Below are 23,652 nucleotides of genomic sequence, written 5' to 3' on the forward strand. Positions count from 1 at the left end.
GCCATCTCTGGGACGTATTGACAATGAACACGGCCTCATTTTAAAACAATGCGCATGTTTCTACCTCTTTCCAGTCCGGAGAAAAAAAATCGGTGGGCTTAGAACTTGAATTCACCTTGTACAAGTGATACTCACTACAAAAAATTACTTACCACAGAAAAGAAACCTGGCATTAGACTTTGATCAATATAGTGTCAGGCCTATCCTGCATAGCATCATTAGACAGGGAAATTTGGCAGCGAGGGAAATTAAAATATTAGCAGCTCGAATTCGAGTTACCTTTCCGATTCAGTAGGCTACTAGGAAGACGAGAAGGCAAGAAAATGTGGGCGCACTGTACTGAGATTGAAGACGCTAAGAACACTGGCACAAAGACGAAAGCTGACCGACCTTATTTAATTGCTAGCTGACAAAACCGGCGTTGACCGGATATTCATTTTCGCAATTTTGTATTAGAAACGAAAAGAAAAATGAACTATGTTCGTTATATAATATCGAAAAAAATTTCATTTCTATGTATTCGAAAAACACCTTTGAAATTATGAAACAGAGGTACAAAGAATTATGCATAATGTACAAAGTATAAGTACAACTGCTTCCGTGTTTACAACGCGGTTTTGTAAGCGTCTCTACGACAACGCCTCTTCATTCATCTATAGACGGTTATTGTTTCCGCCTACACTCGTTTGTACTTCCCATCTGAATGCTGTCAAAAGTGCTACCAGATGTGAGGGATTTCCTTAAGTTGATCGACTGTAGGTGTGTCTTAGTAGTGAAAAATAAATGTTTCAAAAATTTAATGCATGAAGCAGCACTTTCTCACACACTTCTCTATGTTTATGATGTTATATCTCTTGAACTATATGTCATCGAATAATATATTTGCTTAGGTACAACCAGTGGCATATGTGGATACTATCTGCGAAATGTGTTGCGAATACCAGTTATAGAGAGAAGTAACAAATTTAAACGTCATGCACACTGCAATTTTTCATATATCTCATTTTTTTATGGCGTCATATGTCCTTAACGATGAGAAGTATGTGGGTCTTATCCCAAAAGCATTTGTTCCTTACGGTAAGAAACATATGCGCGAAGTTTGGTCCCCCCCACACACAAACACATCACATATGCATACATACAATCATTTCTGTATTGTGTACGGATACATAAGCAAGAACAACAATTTCAAATCACACTTCATTTCATTTGTAGGACACTTGTGACTTAAAAAGCAAGTTTGTTTACTCTTTTTGCCACATTGTTGTCTATAATTGCTAGAAATTCTTATGATAATATATTATATGTTCCAAAGACAGCACGTGACACACGTCTTGTGGAACAACGTCTGTACGAGTGAATTCAGAGATAATTTGTTTCGGAAGTTTCGCAGAAGAATGTACGAGGGCTATTTGGAAGATATGGAACTATCGATCGCTAAATGGAACCCACAGTGAAAATCTGATGAAACTTTGAGGAATGTGTTGGGTAGTGTCTCTAACATGCCCGCTGATAGTGTCACATCGCCTTTCTCGGTTCTGAACGCACAGTAACCGTAAAATATGCCTAGAAAATAGCGTCACCCGCTAAGTATGGGTGCCTGCCGAGAGATTTTGTCTGATTTCATGCAACCCCACATAACGTAACTGTCATGTAGTTCCATCTTCATGATAGTTCTCGCCCGCACGCTGCAGGGGCGATGGGAAGTGTTTGATCACCCACTATACACCCCGATCTGCCTCCATCTGATATTCGTTTCTGCTCAAATGAGCCGGCGGCTATGAAGACAACGTTTTGACACATACAATGAGTTTCAGTCGAGCGCAGAAAATTGTTGGAAAGCACAGGAGGGTATTGGAAAGTTGGTACAACACTATGATATATGTCGAAGTCGGAGCGGCGACTATGTAGAGAAGTAGCCGGCAGGTATAAATAAAATAATTTTTATTTTCACTGTGGTTTCCATTTCGCGACTGATCGTTCCTTACTTTCCGAGTAACCCTCGTATAAATTGCAGTATTTTCTGCAATTACAAGGTCTATATCTATAAAATTCATACCTTGGTAAGCAGTCTGGATGTCTGGAGTACAAAATCGAATTACTCTTAATATAATTGCAGTGTAGAAGATCTCAATAATCATTAAATATACGCGTCTGTGGGAAATTACGTTATGCGTCTGCCGAAAGATGCAATAGATTTGACGTCTGTGTTTTGGGTGTTATGGACTGATGATGTAATTCACATGTTTATTGATTGCTTACCTTCTGACTGCTATCGTTTCTCTGTGCTCCTACAGCAATTCACTGTCTTCTTAAGAATCTGGTGACTTGGAACGGACACACTCATGTTGCTCGCCGGTCAACTCGTCACATACTGTTGCTCAGCAACGGCGTGGCGCGTTGCAGAGACCCCTGTATTGTTGAGACTTACATCACGTTGCGTTATATTATTTACTCTAAGACACCGCCAAATCGAGGAAACTATCCAACGATGTGACCAGGTGCGTAACTAGGCTGGGACAACTGGGGAAATGCGCTCAAAGCTCATGTGCCTCTTGAAAGAGAAAAAACAGGAAGAAATGAAGAAAAATTAAAAAGAGAAGGAAAAGATGAAAAATTGATAAAATCGGTCAGTTAATAGTAGTCTTCAACTACATTAAAGTAATGAAAGATTTTTTTGAAAACTGTTCTGCAGAAAGATACACGAATCACTTTTCTCCCTTACGTCGATCAAAGATCAATCTGTGTCAGGTACTACCATCAGTTAACTGAATATGTGAAATGAAACGGCCTAAACGTGAGCAAGTGTTTCGGTCAAGGCTATGACGGGAGGACATCTGCGAATATTTTGGTCACGGGATGCAACGGTGGTAGTATTTAGAAACCTGTTGCTTGAGTACTTCGAAGAAAACGCTAACGACAGGAAATCCAACGCGTTCGAATGTCAGACAAGAGATGTCTATACGCTTAAAGAGTAACTCATTGACATTCCTAAGTCTCTGACGAACATAACTCGTAAAAGAGAGACATGTAAAGAGCGAAGTGTATCAGTAGGTCTTATACACAAAATCTTACGTTTTTCAGATTCAATGAAAACCACTAGAAAGAAGTAATAAAGCACTTAAAGCCTCACAGTCTGAGAGTACGGACGTCACAGCTGTATGTGATTTCTTGGACTGGTGCTGTCGGAAATATAGATGGAAAATTAGAGTTCAGCGTCCTGTCGGCAACGAGACTGTTAGAGACAGAGAGCAAACTCGGGTAAGGGAAGGGTAGGTAAGGATCTTGGGTATTAATAAACCGCTTCAGCTGTGCTCAGTAGTTTACTAATAGATCACTACCGGTTTCACGGCACCAGGAACCACATCTTCAGGTGAAGATTTGCATACCAGTAAACCAAGAAGAAATAAAAACCCTAAGATATCCGCTGATACGATAATTTTCTAAAAATATTTTAAGATTTTTAAAAATAGTTTAAAAACTTTAAAAGCATTACATAAGAGTATTAAAATATTTTACTCACATAATTAAAATATTAGAGCCGACAAGTTCTGATCGTGGTACCAACGTTCGTTGTTCGTCAAAAACAAACACCGCTAAATGGTGATGGTTCAATGGTCATTGAACATAACAGCCGGATGCGTGGATTCCAGTCCAGTACGATGGACAGGACCTAATCAAATTATGTCATAATGATCTACTACTAAGGTGAAAGTAAATGAAAAACTATTAAAACCTATTTTTGCGGCGAGCCTGAAAAAAAAGAAACAAAGAGTGGTTGCAGCAAAGAAGAGGGATGTTCTACGTAGCCGTCTCTGGGCTAGCTGTGTACTTTGATACCCTCAGTAAGAGGTAGCACATGATGGGGTCACCTGATCTGTGACTGCGTATAGAGCGGAGAAGCGGGTAACAGTCTTTCTCATGTTCTATTTTCCCGTCAATTAGCTATTTGCCTGTTTTTCTGCAATTACTGCAAACACACTTTTTTTAAGTTCGCCGTATATTAGGTTCTAATACTTTTTCATATATTTTCAGCTGGACAGTGGCTCACTATGAGATAATTCGTTTAGGCCCCATCCACCGAATGGAATGCAAGCGGGCGGCTGTTTCATTCAATGACGCACCGATTCTAGCGGTGTTTTGACGGGCAGCGAATGTTGGGTAGCAAGTTCCAATCTTTTTAGCTGTAATTTTTTAATTATGTGAGTATAAATATTTTAGTATTCTTGTGTAAAAGCTTTTAACGATTTTTAAACAATTTTTAAGTATCTCAAAATAGTTTTAGAAAATTATCACGTCAGTGCATGTCTCAGGATGGTTATTCCTTCGTGAGTCATTGATATGCAGAAGTTCACCTGAAGACGTGGCTCCTAGTGCCATGAAACCGATAGTGATCTAAGAAAAAGGACTAAATCTGCTCAAGCGGTTTATTAATCCCCCAGAGATGATTTCTCATATGTATGTTTTCCCTATCTACAAGGAAATCGGTCGTATCTTTTTCAAAGCAACCATCGCCTAAATGCGGCGATGTATCTCTCGGTTGCTGCCGGAAACAGATAGCGTGAAAGGATCGTACGGAAAACTGTGAAACTGTCAACGTCTGTGAAAGAGGGGCTGTCGAGTATAAATTGCTTACGAATGACAGCAGCAAAGGAGTACTTCGACGAGCTTTGCGAGGACAGGCAACTGACAGAACTCTTAAGTGAACTTACAGTGACACTTGTTTTCGGTGACACAATTATTCGCATCTAAAATGAGGTTTAGAGAGTGATGTATGTTAAAGGCGAATATGGAGCAATACAACGTTTTTTCATATCTACCACTTGTGACAAAGATCTCAAAAATGAAGAACTTCAGTTTCTTAATGATATTTTCTTGTCTTTCCACCGCATCCAATGTTGATAAGAACTTTATTTGCACAAATATAAAAAATATGTGTTATACACGAATTGACAGAGTTGATGCCCAGTTACTGTGATGTATACACAGCCGTCTTGATGTATCTATCAAAAGGCATAGCTGTTGCGAAATCTGAGAGTTCTTTTTCCGAGCTAATAATACTTCCATTCCACAGAAATCTTGAAAAACCTTGACTGGCACAACTCGAAGCAAGGGGCCGTATAACTTTCAATAACATGCTTGCAAAATTCCAAAACTCATTTTTCAGCGTCCAATCCACAAATGTTCATCTCCCTGAGTAACTGTGTCACAGAGACTGTGCAGATGAAATTATTTCTTTCTTTCTTTATTAATTGTTTAGTATGAGCAGATTAGGAGAAACACGTACAAAAGGTATTACAAAACTTCCCACTAATAATAACTGACACTAATAACAGTAATAAAAATAATTATTTTTGTAATAGTAAATGCCATTTAGAGTGATACAGATCAGCTTAGCACATCTTAAGCCATTTTTAGTATTATCAGAAGCGGGATGGATAAGAAAGAGGAGAAGTTTGAAATGACAGTTACAGTGGCTGTCAGGAAAGAACAAAATTTAAATTGAGAACTCAAGTGACAAGGGGTAGGAAGAAGTTATGGGGGAGGGGGACTGACATGAATGAACTCCACAGAACGTAGGAGAGTTTGCCGGCCGGTGTGGCCGAGCGGTTCTAGGCGCTTCAGTCTGGAACCGCGCGACCGCTACGGTCGCGGGTTCGAATCCTGCCTCGGGCATGGATGTGTGTCATGTCCTTAGGTTAGTTAGGTTTAAGTAGTTCTGAGTTCTAGGGGACTGATGACCTCAGATATTAAGTCCCAAAGAGCTCAAAGTCATTTGAACCATTTTGTAGGAGAGTCGGCTATTGTAACAAAAGGTCGACCATTAGCTGTCTTTTGAAATTTGGAAAGAATTGTATTTCTCTGATATTTTGAGGACGAGTGTTCAAAATTTGGGCCCCTTATACAGGAAATGGTTTATAGAACATAGTAGTGCTTTGTGATGGTATAGAGAGAATTTTACTTTGTTGAGAACTAGTATTTCTGTTATACTCTTTAGATAGTAGAATAAGAGTGGAAAACAAATCCGCGGGACTGCGATGATTGAGTAAACGATAGAGCAAACATGGCTCCCACATACGCGCAGGAATGGCTATTTTGCGCACTCTACATCCGCGAATCGATCGCGACCAGACTTCAGTGTTTGGTCCTCATGCCAAACACTTTGCAGTCACCTGCAGAATAAAGATGAAGATTAAGGTGTACAAATGTCCGAAGAAAAAGGAAGAACACGTAGTACTAATTTTTCTAAAATTACTGATCAATCTGCACATACAAGAACGAAAAAAAACTCATTTAGGTAATTTTTGTTTTATGGGTATTAGGACGTGGTTCTAGGATTGTTTCTGTGCCTAATGTTTCATTTCCTATTGCTGGAGATACAATCAGACGCAATAAATAGTGAGATAGCGGTTTCAAACTAAAACAAGCGCAATAAGCCGAACTCTTTAAGCTCACAGAATTCCATCGGTTTGTGTTACAGAGCTTGTGGCAGGCAATTTTGGCGCTGTTGATTTTTCTTTTTTTTTTTTTAACATTAAAGCACGAAACTTGTACAGTTTTAATCCTTCAAAAACACTACAGTAATTTTAACAGAAAACAAGATGGACTGAAATAAGACACGTTGTGAGCAATAGTGCTAAATAAAAAAACAGCACCAACTCCTCCCTCTTACAAGCTCCATAAGACACGCTAACGTGACTCAGCTGTCTTATGGACAGCGCTCTGGTGGAATCACGCCACGAAATTTTCAGGGTACGTATTAAGAATTCCGGTTGCTGAGTTTGTTTAAGTCTGAAACTGCTGTCTGAGTGTTTACAGCTGTGGTTATGTCTCCAGCATTAGGAAACGAAACACTGGGAAAATAGACATAGACCGTGGCACTGCCTAAGGGACATAAAACAAAAATAGCCTAGGACAAAATTATCAGCCGCAAAAGCCTGCACTGTAAGATCATACAGGTAAGACGACAAATTTAGAGGTCTAAGCACCAACATTTCATTAGTAATCCACATTTTAAGTAGATTTTGACAGAAAACAAGATAGACTGAAATAAGACACTTTGTGAGCAATAGTGCTAAATAAAAAAACAGCACTAACTACTTTGATATTATGTATTCGTTATCGTCAGCTATTGTTTCAGTTTTTGTAACATTATTCCGTACTGTAATTAATTAACTATGATACTTTTTAATTCTGTACCTAAAAAGTTTTCTTATTTTGTGTAATATTGGTACTTGGAGGAACACAGAAAAATTCAAAACTTAAATGCACAGCATTGATGTTCCACAATAATATTTATTTTATAGTTGGTTCTGAACCGGCTTTGGCCTTTCTAGGCCATCCTCAGATAACTTCAGCGTGAGTTTATAGCTGTAGAAAGGTCGTTTTTCCAAAGCTACGTGACCTCTCACAACGATATATATATGAAAACGCAAGCATTATGAAATTCACAAAAGGAATATGAACAAATAAATCTTACGTTACTTTATACTCAAAGATTAAAAGTATACGAATGTAGAGCTAAAAACGGTGCACAGCTGAAATTTGGCACTGACTGCTGTGTTATATGAACAAAATAACTGGTGAATGTGATGAACAGGCCACAAAATGGGGAGCAGAGGAGAGGAAGGAATCCGTATAATGTGGGTGGGGAAAAGTTATATGCTTTACAATATGCATATTATCTAACTACGATAAAAGGTATTAAACGGTTGCTGCTATTTTTGAAAAAGGTGAATAATGGAAATGTGTTTGGTTATTAGGAATTAAGTCAGGATTCTTTCATTGGTGTTTATTGATAGCCATAATTTAACTTTCTACTTTTAGTTCCATCGTCGAGAACATCAGATTGTCATACTAGTCGAATATAGATTCTCATAAGAAACAGCTGCAATGTATTTATGGTACCGGACAGTATTTTTATGTGCAATGATGTCTGGACGAATAGCTGTCCCGTGTATTGATATAGCCGGCAAAATAGTCTGTTTTTTATTTCTCTTTTTTATTCAAGTGGGAGGAGAGTAGTCGGGCAATGGTGTAATGTAGTGTGTGTGTGTGTATGTAAGGGGATGGGGGTGACTGTAAGAGATGTGTGGCAGGCATTTTGTAGAGTTGAAAATGCCGTTAGTTTCGGTAAGCATGGAGAAGAGGGAGGGATTCCAACTTCCTACACTTGTCCTGGGGCCCCATCAGTGTACTAACACCCATGCGCAAATGTCACTTGTTTCAAGAAGTACCAGTTAATGGGGTAATGCGGTCGAGAAACGTTTTACTACATACACAAACGCTGAACTAGAGAAATCTTATATCTCTGCCCTATGTGGATTACAACCCGTCGACTGCCAACGAGATCGACCTTAAAATGTTATCTGCCTTAGCAGCAGCTACTTGATGCTTGGCTTACATTTAGGCTACGGCACGTCCGCCTTAAGCCAGTTCTCATCTAGTGACCAGCAGTCAACAAGTAGCACTCGCCTGCCATTTCAAGTCTGTCTGCTCACTGACAGCGCTGGAAGCTATTGGGGTCATTTAGGACCTTTTTAGTGGACTCTTCCTTGTGGTATCTGACTCGATTCTCTCCAACTTTCAGAGGGCCAGCTGACTATCTTCACTTTTTTTCATCTCATACTTGTTCACTATTTTTTTGTTGTTTTTTCTTTGAATCAGTCTCGACTGGTTTGATGCGGCCTGCAGTTACATCCTCTCTTGTTACAACCCCTTCATCTCGGAAGACCACTTGCTGTCAAAGTCCTTAATTATTTCTTGTATATGTTCCGAGCTCTATCTTCCGTTCCAGATTTTACCTTCTAGAACTCCCTGTAGTACCTTGGAAGTTATACCTTGATGTCTTAACTCATTTCGTATCACCTATCCCCTTTTCCATTCAGAGTTTTTCATACATTCCTTTCATTACTAATAGTGAGTAGTGTCTCATCATTTCTTGTCCTACAGCCCACATAATTTTTAGAACCATTCCGTAACATCTTTTCTCAAACGCTCCGATTCTCTCTTTTCCGGTTTCTAAGTTGAGTTCATAGTCTCCTTTCACTTTAATTCTCGTGTGAGTGGTCTACAGTGCATACCTCACTGCATAGCTGCTATGGGTCAGCCCAGCATCAAAAATTTCTGTACGTGAGGGACATTGTTAGTGGGAAGTCCCATCAGTGCTGACACGTTCGATTATCTGCCATCGCTAAGCATTCAAAAACGGTAGCTTTCATACACCTGTTCGTACTACAATCTTGGTCAGGGTAGGTGGTGTTTTTCAAAAAAGATAAAATTAATTTTGGAATTTAACACGGTTCATTTCTGACAAGGTTAACCACCTTAAAGAAGCAGCTTTCGTCAAACCTAACAAGGTAACAGTTCGCACACGAGAAGTTATTGCAGGCATTCACCAAAGAATTATTCAGAGCCCAAATAAGTCTAACCGTGAACTGGCCCAACAGCCGCAAGTAAGTAGAACGAGTTGCCAGCGGATGTTGAAAAGTCACGTGAGTTAATGGAACAGTAATGTCGATCTCTTTGATAGTGTCCTGAGCAGTTCAGCTACGAGCCTCACTATTGGCTGTGTGATAAATCATCCTACCTCGGACTGGGGTTGGTCATTTCTTTGATCAGCAATAGCTTTTCAAAAAAAAAAAAAAAAAAAAAAAAATTGTTCAAATGGCTCTGAGCACTATGGGACTCAACTTCTGAGGTCATCAGTCCCCTAGAACTTAGAACTACTTAAACCTAACTAACCTAAGGACATCACACACATCCATGCCCGAGGCAGGATTCGAACCTGCGACCGTAGCCGTCTCGCGGTTCCAGACTGTAGCGCCTAGAACCGCACAGCCACTCCGGCCGGCTAGCTTTTCACAAGGCACAAGTGCAATATAATACTTTTTTACAAATCTTTAACATAATACTGCGCTTGAGCAACCGTGAACTGTTCAGACAATAAGAAATTCAGCCTCCAGTTTGCAAGGTAATTTTTTTTTTTTTGTTTATCTAGGTTTCAATGGCAATAATGGTATCTTCTTCAGAACAAAAATTAAATTTTTTTGAGGGCCAAAAGTTGGCCATGTCACGGAATAAAACAAACACAGAATAAAGACGCATGGTCATAAGATTATGCCTGTCAATACAAAAACAATAAGAAAAACGTGTTTTTAGTATTGACAGGCATAATCTTATGATTATGCGTCTTTATTCTGTATTAGTTTTATTCCGTGACATGGCCAACGTTTGGCCCTGAAAATAATTTAATTTAAAGAAGATACCATTATGCCATCGAATCCTGGGTAAACTAAAAAAAATTATCTTGCAACTGAAGGCTGAATTTCTTATTGTCTGAACAATATCAGACAATTGTGGCGTTCGCCAGGGAACTTTTGTGAGAAAATGCTTCAACCGGGGACCAAACGAATGTATGCCATACAAATATGCACTGCCTGGTAAAGTCAAGCACCCAAAAGACGTAGTCGGATGTCAATGTAACTACGTATACGCATATACCATCGGCGTATATGTAAATGATTAGAGACGCAGTTTCCTGTGACCTGCAGAAAAGCCACATGTGTGTATTATTTTAGTTCGTGTGTAATGCTGTTGCCTGCCTGGTAGGATATGTAAGGGACGTGAACAGCACAAGACGTTGAGAGACCCCTGAGCAGAGCACAGAGATGCCGAGCAGTGGCGTCACACAGCGACATCATCAGCACCTGACAGCGGTGGCAAAGGGCGTCGCCGCGGCTCTCTATTTGGCTGGCTGGTCGAATTGTGTAATGCCAACCAAAATCTTTGGAGCATTTGGCTGCGAAAGTGGCCCGATGTTGGACTGGCTAGGAACGTACGGGCAGGCCCACTCGTCACCAAGATTCCGGTCTACCACTACAGTGGAAGATCACTGTATGTATTGTGCAGTAAGCAAAACGTAGCTCTTTCGCATGCCCACTTGTCATCCGTGAACAAGTAATGGACGCCCTGCAACATTCTGTGTAATCTCGCAGCATTGATCGGCCAACGAGAACAGGGAATTACCGTCCCACGCGTAGGCTGCCGTTAACACCACAACACAAGCGGCTGCGGTTGGTGTGTTACCGTGACGGAGATGCATGGAATGCTAATTAATGGGTCCTAATACGTTCAGGAGGTATTGAATAGAACTGTGGAGAAGAGAAATTTGTGGCACAGCTTGACTAGAAGAAGGGATCGCTTGGTAGGATATATTCTGAGGCATCAAGCGATCACCAATTTAGTACTGGAGAGCAGCGCGGAGGGTATAAATCATAGAGAGAGACCAAGAGATGAATACACTAAGCAGATTCAGAAGGATGTAGGTTGCAGTAGGTACTGGGAGATGAAGAAGCTTGCACAGGATAGAGTAGCATGGAGAGCCGCATCAAACCAGTCTCCGGACTGAAGACCACAACAACAACAATACGTTCAGCGATGAATCGCCTTTGCACTACCCAAAATGAGCGTTGTCGACGAATATGGTGGTGACCTGCAAGGGGTGGGGGGTGATGTTCCCATTCATCCATTGTTTTGGGTAGCCACAGCACAGTTACTCCTGGCGTTGTGATGTGGGAGCCATTGGGAGTGATTTCAATTTACCTCTGCTAGTGATTGAGGTAACGGCGCAATGGTACGTCACACACATCGTACATCTACATCTACATACATACTCCGGAAGCCACTGTACGGTGGGTGGCGGATTGGTGGTGGTGGTAGTTAGTGTTTAACGTCCCGTCGACAACGAGGTCATTGGAGCGCAAGCTCGGGTTAGGGAAGGATTGGGAAGGAAATCGGCCGTGCCCTTTCAAAGGAACCATCCCGGCATTTGCCTGCAACGATTTAGGGAAATCACGGAAAACCTAAATCAGGATGGCCGGAGACGGGATTGAACCGTCGTCCTCCCGAATGCGAGTCCAGTGTGCTACCACTGCGCCACATCGCTCGGTTGGTGGGTGGCGGAGGGTACCTTATACCACTACTAATAATGTACTTCCCCGTTCCCGAAGGAAAAAAACTATTGTCTTCGTGGTAGCACATAATTATGTGTATGATTTTTGAATGACTGTAGTACAGGGTGACGCAGTTAAAACTAGCGCGTCCACCTTCCAGTGCAAATGTCATATTTAGACTTCTACAATAGTGTAAAAAGCTACAACAAAGAACAGTTTTATGCAATAATCAATTGTTAGAACTCTCCTATCAGCATTTCAGTTTACTTTATCAGCGAAGTTGCACGCTTCTCTTTGCGGTCTGCAAAACGATTTTCTCGATAGATGAGACATTTGAAATTGTGGACGCGTATGTGAAAACAGGTTCGATTAAGGAAACTCGCGAAATTTTCGTAGTCAAGTATCCGGGTAGAAGAGCACCAACAAAGAGAGCAATACAAAGTCTATATAAAAACTGCACCTCTATGGATCTGTACAAAATCTAAAACGAGAACGAATTACTTCAATTCGCACAACAGAAGTTATTTCAGGCATTCGTCGAAGAATTATTCAGAGCCCAAGGAAGTCTACACGTGAACTTGCCCAACAGGAGCACGTAAATAGGAGGAGTTACCAGCGGATGTTGGAAAGTCTTATCGTGTGACTGAAGTGCAGCAATTATGGAAGGACTACAGTCGGAAACGTGAAGAATACTGCACTTGGCTTTTGAATAACATCAACGATCACTTGTTAAACTATTCCCATTACATTTTGAGTGATGAATCATCATTTCATTTTTAGATCATGTGCATTTGCATAAGACGAGTTACTGGGCAACGGGTAACCCTAACACTGTGTGACAGCAACCATTCCATGAGGAAAAATCGGCGTTTCGTGCGGTGCAAGCAAATATTTATGGCCATCGCGTTCGCCGGATCTAACGACACGATGAAACAAATTCACACACAATACAGGAACTGAAAGACAACATCAGACGTGAAGTTTCCGCCATCGATATCCGAGCTTTACCCCGGATGTACATGCATATGCTTAGACGTCCACTGATGTTGCCGGGGATCACTTTCAACATCTTCTATAAATGTATTTTTCATTGTAATAAAATTTTAAGTCAGTTTTAGTTCTTTGTTTCTGTAATTGCGTTGTGTTCCTTATATACTTACACAAGCTACTTTTATCTGCACCATGCTATATTTATAATTATGAACAAAAAATTACGATATAGCAACACTGTGTAGCCTTTCAGTGGCGATAATTCTCACTGCACTTGAACCGTTAGCATGTGACACAGAGCATGGTGGAACCGATGGCTCACGTGTCGGTTGGGAGCATTTGTATTCTGCAACAAACAATTATGCCGAAGTGAAACGGAGGATTGCAGTTTAGAATGGAACAAATGGATTGACTCGTACCCTGGGAAGCCAAAATCTCAGAGACGTATTTTCAGAAAGTTCAATATTTCACGCGCAACACTGCAGAGAATTATGAAGTATCTGCCGTATCATACTTGTTTGAAAAATGATGTTAACGACGGTGATACCGGTAAGCGCTTGGAGTGTGCGGTAAATGTCTGGGGATACTGAAGGAAAATCCAGGTTTGAAAGAACACTTGATTAGGACTGATCAAGACAAAGTTCGTGTTTCAGGAAGCGTTAACCGACACAACTGCATGTATTGTAGGGAAGGAAACCCTAATATAAACATTAGTATGCATGACAGAGGTCCATGGTGTCTTGGTTTGGGGTGGTCTTTCTTATGATCAGAGTTGATTGGCCTTTCTCTCTCGGTGACACCATAACTGGAGGAAAAGTTATCTTAAATTGTTTACGGGCACTGTGCATCCTTCACTGCCTGCCCGACCGGTCTGTCAAGATGCTATTGACAATATTGCTCTTCGTCTCCAGGCATGTAGCGATTGGTAGACCATGCCTCGGTGAACAGAGATCAAAATTCTTGTAAGGAAAGGTATGAGAGTAATGTGTTTATGCTCACTTTTATGTTCAAGTTACGTGTCTAGTTTCTTTACTGCAGTCTTGAAGTATCATACACACAATTGTGGGTCAGTTTGTATATGCCTCGGTATGAGCCCTAATTTCTCTTGTCTTATCTTTGTGGCCTTTACGCGAAATGTACGTTGGCGGCAGTAGAACCGTTCTGCAGTCACCTTCGGATGCCGGTTCTCTCAGGTTTCTCAACAGTGTTCCGCGAAAAGAATGTCGCCTTCCTTGCAGGAATTCTCATTTTACTTCTGTGTCCCCACGTTATCTCTCATGCCACAGTATAGCGGTGCCATTTTTAAACAGGACAACACTCTTCCACAGATTGATCGTGTCTTTATGAACTGTGTGCGTGATGTTACGGCCAGCGAGATTCCCCCCTCACTCCCGCCCCCTCCCCCCCCCCCCACCCCCCAAACAAAAATTGTTCAAATGGCTCTGAGCATTATGGGACTTAACTTCTGAGGTCATCAGTCCCCTAGAACTTAGAACTACTTAAACCTAACTATCCTAAGGACATCACACACATCCACGCCCGAGGCAGGATTCGAACCTGCGACCGTAGCAGCAGCGCGGTTCCACACTGTAGTGCCTAGAACCGCTCGTCCTCCCCGGCCGGCCGAGATCCCCAGATACGTAACGAATAGAACACGTGTTGGAGCAGCTCGGACGTCAGCCCTGTCCCAGTAACAGCGTCCAGGATATGAAGGTTCAGTTGCAACACTTGTTGGCTAACTCGGTCTAGCAGATACAGGCAAATCAGAGCATACAACCTGAGCAAAGTGGTTGGAACGTCATACTCATATGTGAACTCACGCTGCCATGTTACTTGTAACTTTCATTCGATTTTGTAATTGCTGCAATAACGTCGCATTCCCTCTCAATCTGTGATGTTTCATTTCGTTTCCTCCTCCCCTTGTGGATGCTTCATTTTTCAGGCAGTGCAGTTTGTGTGTGCTGGGTACACTTAGCCCTTGTGAGGACAATTCAGGGTCCGCAGCTCGTGGTACTGCGGTAGCGTTCTCGCTTCCCGCGCCCGGGTTCCCGGGTTCGATTCCCGGAGGGGTCAGGGATTTTCTCTGCCTCATGATGACTGGGAGTTGTGTGATGTCCTTAGGTTAGTTAGGCTTAAGTAGTTCTAAGTTCTAGGGGACTGATGACCATAGATGTTAAGTCCCATAGTGCTCAGAGCCATTTGAACCATTTGACAATTCAGGAGCTAATTGGCTAGGAAGTAGCGGCTCTAAGTCAAGAAAACTCACAACAGCCACAAGAGCGGTGTGCTGAACAAATGCCCCTCCGTATCCGCATCCATTGACGCCTATCGGCTGCGCTCGGTCGATACCGTTGTGCCTTCCGGGGACTGTTCGGACGGAGTTTAGTTTTTAATTTAGTATAGTTTGTTGAGGTGGCGCCCCATAGCTCGTAATTATTTTTAAAAATGTCAGTGTTCCACCGCCAACATATAATAATGAATATTTCTTTATTACAATCGGTTTCAGTGCTCATCATCAGATATAAAGTGGTTTAAAACAGCTCACATGGCAATATTAAGCCTATGACGTCAAATAACCTAAAATCCAAACTAAGTCACTGCTGTCAAGTAGCAGCCACTTACGCTTGCGATACGACAGGAAAATCGTTAAACAAACGTCGATAGAGAATCCAGAGCCGAGAAGCAACAGGCAAAATCTGTTCAAGCAGTCCTCAACTATTTTGTGTTTCTACAATGTATTCAAAAAAATTGTTTCGATATTTTGATGAAACTTTGGAAAATTATCAGTTCACAAGTTAAAAGTGCCGGAAGCAGTTCAGTTGCTTAAAAAAGAACCCATCCAGAAGGCTGGATTTTCCTTTTTCTTGTTATCGCTCTTTTCCTCGTGAGACACAAAAGCAAGAGAGCCGCACTCACATTCATTATGTAAGGATATGGATGTGGTATGACCTTTACTGAAGGCGCGAAGTCCGTTTTCCCTGTGGTCGCGACAGTGTAGCCGCTCTTGTTGTGCTGGCGGTCGTCCCCGTAGGTGACGCACGCTTCTGGGAGGCAGCGAGCTGACAAGGCGTAGAGTGTCATTGGTCGGCGGCAGCGGCCGCGGTGGTGGTGTTGGTGGCGGCGGCAATAATTATGAAATGTGTGTGTGTGTGTGTGAGTGTGTATGTGTGTGTACGCACGAGCGACTTTATGTGCTGGGATGTGATTCAGAACATAAAATTTTCATTCTTTATGTACAAAATTAATACAAAATGTCACGGTAGATGTAGATGTAGGTACAAAATGATAAAATGAGTAATTAACATTATTATCAAAAAAGAAACTATAGGCAGCCTGTTGTAGCTAGCGCCGCATTGTTGCAGGATGGAGCGACTGTGCTTAGCGGTGGCCAGGTAAAGGCTTCACTGCCATCTGTGGCCAGCCAGCGGCAGGCAGGCAAAGACTTTCCCTGAACCTGGGGACAGTCAGCGGCGGCTAGATGATTGCTTCATTGGGTTCCATAGACAACCAGAGGCAGCCAGACGAATGGTTCACTGGAATCCGTGGGCAGCCGGTAGTGGATAGGCGAAAAGTTCACTATAATCTGTGGGAAGCCTGGCGGAGTGGAATCTCAGAAGCAGAGGAGAGTGGTCCAGCGACCTCCTGGCAGATGCTCTCTGCCCCAATAGACACAGGTTCGCTGCATTCTGTCGACAAACTCTTCACTGACCCCTTCGCTGGTGTAGGGTGTCGGAGCTGCCTACTTGACACGTAAATGTAACTTCGAGACGGTTTGTATGTCGGCTACGCCGTCAGTCAGATACCTTTGGGAAGATAAGTGGATCGTTGTGTCCCCAAATTCATCTGCATCGCAGTATTCCGTCCACACTGCAGCCCATCTTTCTTCTTCAGAGAAATTCCGAGACCGAATTTAGTGCAGTGCTGCTCCGATGAAAACTAGCTGCAACTCAGATACATTTAAAAGTGACGAGTCTCTCTCTTTAGTTTATATAGTTGTAGCCACTGATCGATTTCGAAAATGGTGTACATTTCCTGTGAACAAACGCGACTTTGCATGACACTTTTGTACACTTTGACTCCAGGGCTTACTTTTCTACACGTTGTTTCTGTTGTGACTTGGCAAGACAACCAAGCCACTACGAGGTGAAGCCGAAAGGCACGCGTTTAAGCTCACGCAGGCTGGCGTGAGGTCTGGAACAGGTAAGGGAATTTATAGTAGCAAAGAACGTAAGTAACTACTGGAATACTTAATTTTAATCCATAATTGGTGAACATCGGTCTGACGGTACATGCATCACAAGATAAATAGCAGTTGATAATGGCGCCTTGCTAGGTCGTAGCAAATGACGTAGCTGAAGGCTATGGTAACTATAGTCTCGGCAAATGAGAGCGTATTTTGTCAGTGAACCATCGCTAGCAAAGTCGGCTGTACAACTGGGTCGAGTGCTAGGAAGTCTCTCTAGACCGGCCGTGTGGCGGCGCTCAGTCTGCAATCACTGATAGTGGCGACACGCGGGTCCGACGTATACTACCGGACCGCGGCCGATTTAAAGGCTACCACCTAGCAAGTGTGGTGTCTGGCGGTGACACCACAGATTCCCCTCAAGTCCACTTTCTACATAGACCAATCACTACATTATGTACCATTTTCTATGCTGTCCTACAGAGACTCTTGGCAAAGTTAGTCCGTAGAACAACGACACCCCGCAAGATTCACTTCTCCTCTCTGTAACAGAGTTAGACAAAAAAATGGTTCAAATGGCTCTGAGCACTATGGGACTCAACTGCTGTGGTCATAAATCCCCTAGAACTTAGAACTACTTAAACCTAACTAACCTAAGGACAGCACACAACACCCAGCCATCACGAGGCAGAGAAAATCCCTGACCCCGCCGGGAATCGAACCCGGGAACCCGGGCGTGGGAAGCTAGAACGCTACCGCACGACCGCGAGATGCGGGCAGAGTTAGACAGCCCACAGCGATAGGACTGTGGGATTCCATGAGATTTGCTACGGTTACTAACTTTCTATGCCATACCCATTTGAACAATTTTAAATTGCACAGTCTTTAAATATTCATTTCTAACCGACACCTATCTTCAATAGCATATTACTCAACACATACTTTTCTACACTCCTGGAAATTGAAATAAGAACACCGTGAATTCATTGTCCCAGGAAGGGGAAACTTTATTGACACACTCCTGGGGTCAGATACATCACATGATCACACTGACAGAACCACAGGCACATAGACACAGGCAACAGAGCATGCACAATATCGGCACTAGTACAGTGTATATCCACCTTTCGCAGCAATGCAGGCTGCTATTCTCCCATGGAGACGATCGTAGAGATGCTGGATGTAGTCCTGTGGAACGGCTTGCCATGCCATTTCCACCTGGCGCCTCAGTTGGACCAGCGTTCGTGCTGGACGTGCAGACCGCGTGAGACGACGCTTCATCCAGTCCCAAACATGCTCAATGGGGGACAGATCCGGAGATCTTGCTGGCCAGGGTAGTTGACTTACACCTTCTAGAGCACGTTGGGTGGCACGGGATACATGCGGACGTGCATTGTCCTGTTGGAACAGCAAGTTCCCTTGCCGGTCTAGGAATGGTAGAACGATGGGTTCGATGACGGTTTGGATGTACCGTGCACTATTCAGCGTCCCCTCGACGATCACCAGTGGTGTACGGCCAGTGTAGAAGATCGCTCCCCACACCATGATGCCGGGTGTTGTCCCTGTGTGCCTCGGTCGTATGCAGTCCTGATTGTGGCGCTCACCTGCACGGCGCCAAACACGCATACGACCATCATTGGCACCAAGGCAGAAGCGACTCTCATCGCTGAAGACGACACGTCTCCATTCGTCCCTCCATTCACGCCTGTCGCGACACCACTGGAGGCGGGCTGCACGATGTTGGGGCGTGAGCGGAAGACGGCCTAACGGTGTGCGGGACCGTAGCCCAGCTTCATGGAGACGGTTGCGAATGGTCCTCGCCGATACCCCAGGAGCAACAGTGTCCCTAATTTGCTGGGAAGTGGCGGTGCGGTCCCCTACGGCACTGCGTAGGATCCTACGGTCTTGGCGTGCATCCGTGCGTCGCTGCGGTCCGGTCCCAGGTTGACGGGCACGTGCACCTTCCGCCGACCACTGGCGACAACATCGATGTACTGTGGAGACCTCACGCCCACGTGTTGAGCAATTCGGCGGTACGTCCACCCGGCCTCCCGCATGCCCACTATACGCCCTCGCTCAAAGTCCGTCAACTGCACATACGGTTCACGTCCACGCTGTCGCGGCATGCTACCAGTGTTAAAGACTGCGATGGAGCTCCGTATGCCACGGCAAACTGGCTGACACTGACGGCGGCGGTGCACAAATGCTGCGCAGCTAGCGCCATTCGACGGCCAACACCGCGGTTCCTGGTGTGTCCGCTGTGCCGTGCGTGTGATCATTGCTTGTACAGCCCTCTCGCAGTGTCCGGAGCAAGTATGGTGGGTCTGACACACCGGTGTCAATGTGTTCTTTTTTCCATTTCCAGGAGTGTATTAACAGATTACGTCTTATCATTGTGCCATAAATTCTGCTACTTACACAATGATACAAGAATTCTGTCAGAACAACTTAAAGTATTTACAAGAAGAATCCATGTTGATCAGTAGAGTCGCTTACAGAACTATCCACCAAATCAGACTCTCATCCTAGGAAGAACTTCTTTCCCATAAAGGTCTGAGATATCATGTATGTACACTACTCGCCATTAAAATTGCTACACCAAGAAGAACTCCAGATGATAAACGGACAAATATATTATACTATAACTAACATGTGATTACATTTTCACACAATTTGGGTGCATAGATCCTGAGAAATCAGTACCCAGAACAACCACCTCTGGCCGTAATAACGGCCTTCATACGCCTGGGCATTGAGTCAAACAGAGCTTGGATGGCGTGTACAGGTACAGCTGCCCATGCAGCTTCAACACGATACCACAGTCCATCAAGAGTAGTGCCTGGCTTATTGTGACGAGCCAGTTGCTCGGCCACCATTGACCAGACATTTCCAATTGGTGAGATATCTGGAGAATGTCCTGGTCAGGGCAGCAGTCGAACATTTTCTGTATCCAGAAAGGCACGTACAGGACCTGAAACATTCGGTCGTGCATTATCCTGCTGAAATGTAGGGCTTCGGAGGGATCGAATGAAGGGTAGAACCACGGGTCGTAACACATCTGAAATGTAACGTCCACTATATATACGAAGACAGTAACTTGTTCTCGAAAGAACACTTACTGTTGATGACCGTGCAGCTTTTGTCTAGAATAAACGATGACTAACTGACAACCTCAACTGCCGGCAGGTGTTGATGACATACCTCGATGTGGACACCCCAAAATGTGTGCCCCGACCGGGACTCGAACCCGGGATCTCCTGCTTACATGGCAGACGCTCTATCCATCTGAGCCACCGAGGACACAGACGAATAGCGCGACTGCAGAGATATATCCCTTCCTGTGAGACTCACATTCGCAGCTATCCACAATTCTACATATATATTGTAGCTTATAGACATTTGCCCACCCACTCATCACTCGCGCACGCTTTTGCGATTCCCGTAAGAGTTTGAGCAACCTGTGCGCATTCGCACAGACGAAGGTCAATGGCGGGTAGCCTTTAACTATATATACGAAGACAGTAACTTGTTCTCGTAAGAACAGTTACTGTTGATGACCGTGCAGCTTTTCTCTGGAATAAATGATGACTAACTGACAACCTCAGCTGCCGACAGGTGTTGATGGGTGTGCAAATGTCTATAAGGTACAATACATATGTAGAATTGTGGACAGTTGGGAATGTGAGTCTCACGGGAAGCGTTCAAGGGATATGTCCCTGCAGTCGCGCTGTTCATCTGTGTCCTCGGTGGCTCAGATGGATAGAGCGTCTGCCGTATAAGCAGGAGATCCCGGGTTCGAGTCCCGGTCGGGGCACACATTTTCGGGTGTCCACATCGAGGTATATCATCAACACCTGTCGGCAGCTGAGGTTGTCAGTTAGTCATCATTTGTAACGTCCACTGTTCAAAGTGCCGTCAATGCGAACAAGATGTGACCGAGACGTGTAACCAATGACAACACCCCATACCATCACGCCGGGTGATACGCCAGTATGGCGATGACGAATACACGCTTCCAATGTGCGTTCACCGCGATGTCGCCAAACACGGATGCGACCATCATGATGCTGTAAACAGAACCTGGATTCATCCGAAAAAATTACGTTTTGCCATTCGTGCACCCAGGTTCGTCGTTGAATTCACCATCGCAGGCGCACCTGACTGTGATGCAACGTCAAGGGTAACCGCAGCCATGATCTCCGAGCTGATAGTCCATGCTGCTGAAAACGTCGTCCAATTGTTCGTGCAGTTGGTTGTTGTCTTGCAAACGTCCCCATTTGTTGACTCAGGGATCGAGACGTGGCTACACCATCCGTTACAGCCATGCGGATAAGATGCCTGTCGTCTCGACTGCTAGTGATACGAGGCCGTTGGGATCCAGCACGGCGTTCCGTATTACCCTCCTGAACCCACCGATTCCATATTCTGCTAACAGTCATTGGATCTCGACCAACGCGAGCAGCAATGTCGCGATACGATAAACCGCAACCGCGTTAGGCTACAGTCCGACCTTTATCAAAGTCGGGAACGTGATGATACGCATTTCTCCTCCTTCGACGAGGCATCACAACAACGTTTCACCAGGCAACGTCGGTCAACTGCTGTTTGTGTATGAGAAATCGGTTGGAAACTTTCCTCATGTCAGCACGTTGTAGGTGTCGCCACTGGCGCCAACCTTGTGTGAATGCTCTGAAAAGCTGATCAGTTCCATATCACAGCATCTTCTTCCTGTCGGTTAAATTTCGCGTCTGTAGCACGTCATCTTCGTGGTGTAGCACTTTTAATGGCCAGTAGTGTTTTTGACTAGCCACAAGCACTCAATCAGCTGCAACATGTGCAACCTCATCCGTATTTCACAACTAGTTACAGGCGCTCTTTCACCTGAAACTTGCACTGCCTTATTTGAGCTCTCATTACGCACCTACCACTTTTTTACCCTAGGTTCTACCAAAGCGACAACCATGATCTGTTGTCCATAATTACTTAAACTGGTTCTGCTAATTGTCTCAGATAGATTCTTTGCTGTCAGCCCTTGTGATTGACTGGGAGAGGTATAGCGATGACGTCATGCTAATGATCCATCTCGCATGCATGCACTATCTCAGTGCCATACTACCCTGTTTCGGGACGACATTGGATGCGGTGATGAAAAGGCAAAAAGTATTACCATGAGACAGCATTCCAATCATACAGTAGCTGTTGCGCTACATCACTGCGTACATCTTATCCTAACCAGGGAACAGACAAAAGTGCAAGGAGTGTGGCGTGGAAGCCGAGACGCAGTGTAAAGCTCCACACATTAGTCAGGTACTTTGTGGGCGACAGCCCACATACATAACAGGCTAGAACCCTGGAGGACTCTTAAATTTGTATCTTACAGGATAGCGCCTACGCTGAACAACTATTTACACTTGCCTATAACTATCTAATATAAACTCTCCTTCATTAACAGTATATTGCCTGTGTTGCCCTACTTCCAACTATAAAAGGAAAAAGGGAACGGGTATTTAAACAGGAACACGTGGCACCCAATAGCATCTAAGATTCACACAAGCTACCACTTACTACAGCATTAATGATGTTGGTGGTTCCTCCATCAGGCCAGCTTTTGTCACAAAATGCAGTGATGGGATATGATACAGCTATCGTGGAGGCGAGGGAACCCACCAGGGTAGCCGAGAGCACTAACGCGCTGCTTCCTGGACTCGGGTAGGCGCGCCGGCCCCGGATCGAATCCGATCGGCGGATTAACGGCGAGGGCCGGTGTTCTGGCCAGCCTGGATGTGGTTTTTAGGCGGTTTTCCACATTCTGCTAGGTGCATACCGGGCTGGTCCCCACGTTCCGCCTCAGTTACACGCGTCGCAGACATTTGAAACACGTTCGCACCATTTCATGATTTATACTAGATGCAGACAGCTGGGGTACACTGATTCCATCCCTGGGGGTACGGGTTGGTGGCAGGAAGGACATCCGGCCACCCCTAAAAACTAACCTTGTAACTTTGTTGCTTTATTTTGTGGTGTTAGCGGAACTGATAGACAATAAAAGCGGTTTAAAAGCTGTGAGCTGTAGGGGGAAGTTAACCTTGCATTACTGAGCAACTGTTTCACCAGGTATCCAGTCTAGCTTACCAAATTCCCAACCAGACTAACATTAATTATAATCTTTTAATAGTCATACGACAACTGGTGATATATATATATATATATATATATATATATATATATATATATATATATATATAAGATAATTTAAATAAAAAGAAATAAATCAGTTTATATTTGGAAATTTATTTTAACATCGATCATTGAAATTTCAGCGTATTAAACTTGATTCCTAACTAAACTGGTGCCTTATTTAGGATTGTGAAAATGTGAGATTGTAATCTTACGGAACACATCAAATATGGAGCCAAGATTGGGAGACTGCATACAACACTGCATTCATAAAACAACACACAAAGAACGTTGAAACATATGCAAGAGAAAATTAACCACTACCAACCGATTCAATTTTCACCCACA

The 23,652-nt window shown here is 43.7% G+C and overlaps 2 non-coding genes across 2 annotated transcripts; one reads left to right on the forward strand and one right to left on the reverse strand.

Annotated features, from left to right (window-relative positions):
• Positions 1-20,353: 20,353 nt before the first annotated feature.
• On the reverse strand, positions 20,354-20,427 carry Trnat-ugu. The gene has a single exon. It is a non-coding gene; the product is annotated as a tRNA-Thr (tRNA).
• Positions 20,428-20,867: 440 nt separating this feature from the next.
• Trnai-uau lies at positions 20,868-20,941 on the forward strand. Its single transcript has one exon. It is a non-coding gene; the product is annotated as a tRNA-Ile (tRNA).
• The last annotated feature ends 2,711 nt before the right edge of the window (positions 20,942-23,652 follow it).

This window comes from Schistocerca americana, chromosome 1, assembly GCF_021461395.2.
Source record: "Schistocerca americana isolate TAMUIC-IGC-003095 chromosome 1, iqSchAmer2.1, whole genome shotgun sequence".
In the NCBI taxonomy this organism is placed as follows: Eukaryota; Metazoa; Arthropoda; class Insecta; order Orthoptera; family Acrididae; genus Schistocerca; species Schistocerca americana.